Here is a 6,489-nt window from a genome sequence, read left to right on the forward strand (position 1 = left end):
ATACAATTATTAATAATTCATGACTTTTGTTCTGTCATAACTGACGTAATGTATGAATTAAATAAATGACTCTGTTCAAAACTCTATGCAGATTCCCGAGTTCAACAACATATATTTGAAAAAGGTCTAATGTTACACGGAGTGAAACGTTGTGAGAACATTACTGAAGGGGATAGAAGTAGTCCGAAAATAATCCAAATTAGACAAATTATCAATCCACATCTAAAATTAGCAAAACATTATTTGCCCTGTTTTCATGATACAATACTCCCGGTGCGGTTATCTTCAATCATCATATACAATAGTAAAAAAATATGCGACTAAATATTATATTTAATTTGTTTAAAATAAATTATAATAAGTAAAATTAGCCGATAGTTTTTATCCTACAAAAGTAATGCTTCCTTTTAATTTGCTGGTACAGGTCCAGATATAATCTATATATTAATAGGATAACGTGTGTGTGTTATTTATTTATTTTGTGTGTCAGGCTTACATCCGAGATACTGTCGTTTAATAGTTATGGCCTTTCATTTCTTCTAATAAATAATTTTATCAAGAATACGTCATGAATTTTGGTTTCGGTGTAGATTATAGCTGATGAACCTCCAGTAATCTATTTTTATATAAAGAATTTTATGAAGAATTCTTCATGAGTTTTGGTTTCGGTTTAAGCTGATACACCAACGTCATATGGATATATTTCTATAATTTTAAAATCGCAACTTCATGATATATAAGAAGCGATAAAACCTTAACTCTATTATAATATATAAGAAATCTGCAAGAATTAAAATATCATATTCAAACGTACTTTAAACCGGGCTACGCCCAGTGCCCCTGTTAGCGTAGATGAATACTTTTGCAGTTTTAACAAAAGAGCTATAATAATATCAGAGTATCTCCATTTAGACTGAGCATCTACAGAATACCAACATCAATATATTACATATGAAGGAGTCCCCTGTGGAATTTTCACAGGTCCCGCTAGTTATTTTTAATTTGTTAATAATAAACTATAATAAGTATTATCAGCAGTCTTACAAAATCAAGTCTTCCTTTAATATTGTGAGTAGAGGTCTACGTATAATTACATTTAATTTTATAAGGAAAATATTTTAGAAGTAACTCTGTATTGACCCATAAAGTTATTTAGCTTTGTTCCAACCGAAATGATTAATTAAACTAATATTAATTCCGAGTAATTAATTAAATCTGTTTATCTGTTTAACTGTCGATTATATTATGATAAAATACAATTTATCAAAGTCGGTTCGCTAAAGTATCACCTAATATCAAACAGTAAAAGTAAAAACACTTCAACAATATAAGAAAAGAAAAAAGAAAGTAGATAGTAGAATATTGTTAAACTGTTTAAAGGCGAAAGGTGCCAACTTTTGTCATGTCGTTCGTGGGATTATCCGTTTAACGTTTTTTTTTCTTTATCTGTATACGAACATTAAAAATATCAATTTTGGATAGAGTTGGTTGGAAAAGTGGGTGTTTATTGACCGTTAGTAAAGAAAATTCAGAGAAGCAGACTTTTAGCTGAATCTATATTTACAAGGTTTTACCATCGGGAAAGCATACTGCAAATAAGTGCAGAAGCCATTGCCATGCGCGATAATGCACTTTTAGTTATTATTATGCAACTGTTGTTAAGTTGCGCTAAGAGCTGCTGACCGAGGAGTTGGAGTTTCTGTACTACCGATTGAACAAAGCAGCCAGACAAGTTATTAAACCAGTAGCCTCAAGCTGAATAAATAAGAGTGTTCCAGACAAGTCATGCAAAGCAAAGTGACAAGCAAGCGTTCCTAAGTTGTTCGGATAAAAAGAAAGAGATAGTGCGGCGGCGGCCATTGTTTCAGTACAATAGCAAAGCCAACTATTAGTGTCTTAAAAGTTTCTGTGTTATGATGTCTGCGCTTTACAAGTAGACAAAGAAGAAGTTAAAAGCGGACTATAGACGAACTCTCCATACGCCTTACAAAATTTTCGGTTTGTATACAGGGTATTTTCGTTCGTCTATATTGTATGCTTCCGTATTCTACCCACAATGAATAAATAATTTTTTAGTTTAGTTACAAACGACTTCATTTTAATTACTTATAATTAACGAGAATCAAAATAGTCAACATGTAGGTATTTCGAGATCTTGATACGTTTATTTTAAATTTTATTAATCAGCATGGATAGATTCGATAATTGCCAAATATATTCCACCTCTTAAGATCTAATTTAGAGTACTTTATTGAAAACATCTTATTAATGTGCACACAGAGCTTTGCACGAGAATAGATGAGCACCAGCGTGTACTTAAAACCCTGAACATCATATTACTATCCTATACTACTAATTATAATTTCATTTTAAGCTATATCTATCTATCTATAAAAGTGAACATATCTATGTGTCTGTGTGTCTGTCTGTGTGTCTGCCTGTGTATTTTTCCCTACGCAATAACTCTGTCATTTTTAGTCTACAACTCGAAATTGGATATACAGGGTATTGAGATTTGGAAAAAATCTATGTGATCGATTTTCGGCCAGAAAATTGGGTACTAAGGGGTACAAGTTCAACGCTTTGACCATTGAGAACTCTACCAAAGTCCTCCGACAATTTTGGGTCTAAACACTTGGAATTTTAGATGTAGGTTCCTTGGACATGGATCTAACTTAATAACTTGATTTGAACCCAAAACAATAAATTTTAAGGGGTCATAATAGGGGTCAAAGTTAACAAAATTGACCTTTTTTGTGTTTTTTTTCAGCAAACACCCGGGCAACGCCGGGCACCCATGCTAGTATATCTATAAAAGTGAACGTGCCTGTGTATCTGTGTGTCTGTCTGTGTGTGTACATGCCCCTATGCAATAACTGTCAATTTAAAGTCTACAGACTCGAAATTTAATATAAAGGGTACTGAGATTTGGGAAAATCTATGTGATCAGTTTTCGGCCAGAAATTTGGCTGTTAAGAGGTACAAGTTCAACGATTTGACCTTTAAAAACTCTACCTAATTCCTCCGATAATTTGGGGTATAAACACTTGGAATTTTAGATATAGGTTCCTTGGACATAGATCTAAGTAAATAACTTTAGTAAAGCCCTAAAAATAAATGTTAAGGAGTTATAATAGGGGTCAAAGTTTTAAAAATTTACCGTTTTATTTTTGCTCAGCATACACCTCCGAACAACCAAACGCCGGCCACCCATGCTAGTATATCTATAAAAGTTAACGTTTTTGTGTATCTGTGTGCCTGTCTGTGTGTGCGTGTACATTTCTCTACACAATAACTTTGCCAATTTTAAGTGTACAGACTCGAAATTTGATATACAGGGTAGTGAGATTTGGGGAAATCTTTGTGATCGGGTTTTGGCCAGAAATTTGGCTGTTAAGGAGTCAGAGTTCAATAATTAGACTTTTGAGAACTCTATCAAACTCCTCTAGCAATTTGAGGTATACACACTTGAAATTTTAGATATAGGTTCCTTGGACATGAATCTAACTTAATAACTTGATTTGAGCCCAAAACACATTTTAAAAGGTCATAGTAGGGGGTCTAAGTTTTTAAAAAATTGACCTCTGCGGTCTCTACCAAATTACTCAGACAATTTATGGTCTAAACATTGAAATTTTACATGAAGGGTATTCAGAGATAGGGCAAGCCGTTTCATCGGTTTGGATCGAAAATTTTTAGTTACCAATATATAAAAGTATGTATGTATGTTTGCATGTCTGCCTAAAACTTTCGACAGAGGCGACGGATTTTCACAAGACCAGTATCGTTTTAAAGTTCGATCTTTCATACGACAAATATCGAACAATTGGCTAAAAACATTAATATCTTCATCTTCAACTAGGCACTTTTCTACAGGGGGGGGGTCGCTTTTTTGCCGATATTTTTAAAAATATATCTTCTCCTTTCGATGGTCTAGCCTTAATAAGTCACTTCAGGTTTGGCGGTGGTCGTAACCGCAAAGACGTCAAGCTTTTTCCCCCGTTCTTTTCCTCCTTCGCGGTATGGGTTGGAACCTGACTTGCTACTCCCACTTTTTTTTTTGCTCAACATACACATCAAAACACCCTGGCAACGCCGGGTTGAAATGCTAGTATATCTATAAAAGTGAAAGTGTCTGTCTGTCTATGTACATTTCCCTACACAATAATTCAGTCAATTTTCAGTCTACAGGCTCGAAAATTGATATACAGGTACAAAGATTTAGGAAAATCTTTGTAATCCGATTTCGGCCAGAAATTTGGCTGTTAAAGGGTCAAAGTTCAACGGTTTGAAATTTGATAACTCTATCAAACTCCTCCGCCAATTTTGGATATAAACACTTGAAATTTGAGATATAGGTTCCTTGAACATGAAGCGAACTTAATAACTTGATTTGAGCTCCAAACAATAAATGTTAAGGGTTCATAATAAGAGTAAAATTAAAAAAAAATGACCTCTGCGGGCACTACTATTATTTCAATTGCACTCAGAGAGGGAAACAAAGCGACAATATCTTTAGTGTTGATAAATTCAATTCTACAACAACTGCAGGCAGATTTATATTTTATATGCATTTTTAGGATGATTGTATATTTTTCTTTCGAGATAGCCGTAAGAGACCGAACACATGCAGTTAATCCGTGATTTTTTCTCGCAAACTCCTTTAACCTAACTTTATATTTTATACATATGTTTTCTCGAATTACCAACCCATCAAATAAGAATACTATCTACGAAACCACGTAGCTAGATGCAAACATAAAAAATGAAAATGTTAAATTAAATTACAGAAAAAAATACAGAGAATAAATGATAACATAATTTGAACGTATATATATATATATATATATGTGTGTGTATATATATGTGTGTGCGTATATATATATGTTTGTATATATATATGTGTATATATATGTATATATATATGTATATATGTGTATATATATATATGTGTGTATATATATATGTATATATATATATGTGTGTATATATATGTGTGTGTATATATATATATGTATATATATATATGTATGTATATATATATATATATGTATATATATATATATATATATATATATATGTATATATATATATATTTTAGTCATCGACATACAGACCTGTTTCGTTGTTTCACAACTCATCAGTGCCGCTAGACTAACACCTCTCCCAAGCCGAGGATCGAACCTAGAACCGTCGTGATGACAGTCGGCAGTTCTACCCCCTGACTACGGAATCGGTGGCGGAAATTAAACTGTCGGAATGCGTATTTAAATAAACATCCGTCCGCTACTCGTAGAGGGCTCAAACGTTTTGTTTGTAAACAAATTGCGAGCTTCGCATTATTTCAGCTAAATTAAGTAGCGAGTAAGATAATTTACGAGAGTGCTCTACCAAAGAGGGGAGCTTTATAAAATATATTTTAGTCATCGACATACAGACCTGTTTCGTTGTTTCACAACTCATCAGTGCCGCTAGACTAACACCTCTCTCAAGCCGAGGATCGAACCTAGAACCGTCGTGATGACAGTCGGCAGTTCTACCCCCTGACTACGGAATCGGTGGCCGAAATTAAACTGTCGGAATGCGTATTTAAATAAACATCCGTCCGCTACTCGTAGAGGGCTCAAACGTTTTGTTTGTAAACAAATTGCGAGCTTCGCATTATTTCAGCTAAATTAAGTAGCGAGTAAGATAATTTACGAGAGTGCTCTACCAAAGAGGGGAGCTTTATAAAATATATTTTAGTCATCGACATACAGACCTGTTTCGTTGTTTCACAACTCATCAGTGCCGCTAGACTAACACCTCTCCCAAGCCGAGGATCGAACCTAGAACCGTCGTGATGACAGTCGGCAGTTCTACCCCCTGACTACGGAATCGGTGGCCGAAATTAAACTGTCGGAATGCGTATTTAAATAAACATCCGTCCGCTACTCGTAGAGGGCTCAAACGTTTTGTTTGTAAACAAATTGCGAGCTTCGCATTATTTCAGCTAAATTAAGTAGCGAGTAAGATAATTTACGAGAGTGCTCTACCAAAGAGGGGAGCTTTTTCGAAACTTATTGCAGGCACCTTATATATATATATATATATATATATATATATATATAAGGTGCCTGCAATAAGTTTCGAAACTTTTTTCATATAGACACTTTATTGATAGTACACGCATCAAACTTTTATCCCCTTCAACGTAATCTCCACCGGCTGCAATGCACTGATTCTATCGCTCAAAAAGTTTATGGATGATCGCATAAAAGTAATCATGTATCAATGTCAATCACCCTCGACACGGCCTTTTAATCTTCTCAGTTGTAGCCTCTAGAGTTTTGCTTGAGCTTAGGGAATAACCAAAAGTCACGGGGAGCAAGGTCTGTATTCGAGAGAAGGCGAGGAATTATCTTGATACCCACCTTTTTTACTTGAATCCGAAATCAGAAACATTAGCGAGTAATCTCATGAGATGCATACCAATAACATCCTAAAATT

Source organism: Euprymna scolopes, chromosome 3 (genome assembly GCF_053919585.1).
Source record: "Euprymna scolopes isolate OS-2025 chromosome 3, ASM5391958v1, whole genome shotgun sequence".
In the NCBI taxonomy this organism is placed as follows: Eukaryota; Metazoa; Mollusca; class Cephalopoda; order Sepiida; family Sepiolidae; genus Euprymna; species Euprymna scolopes.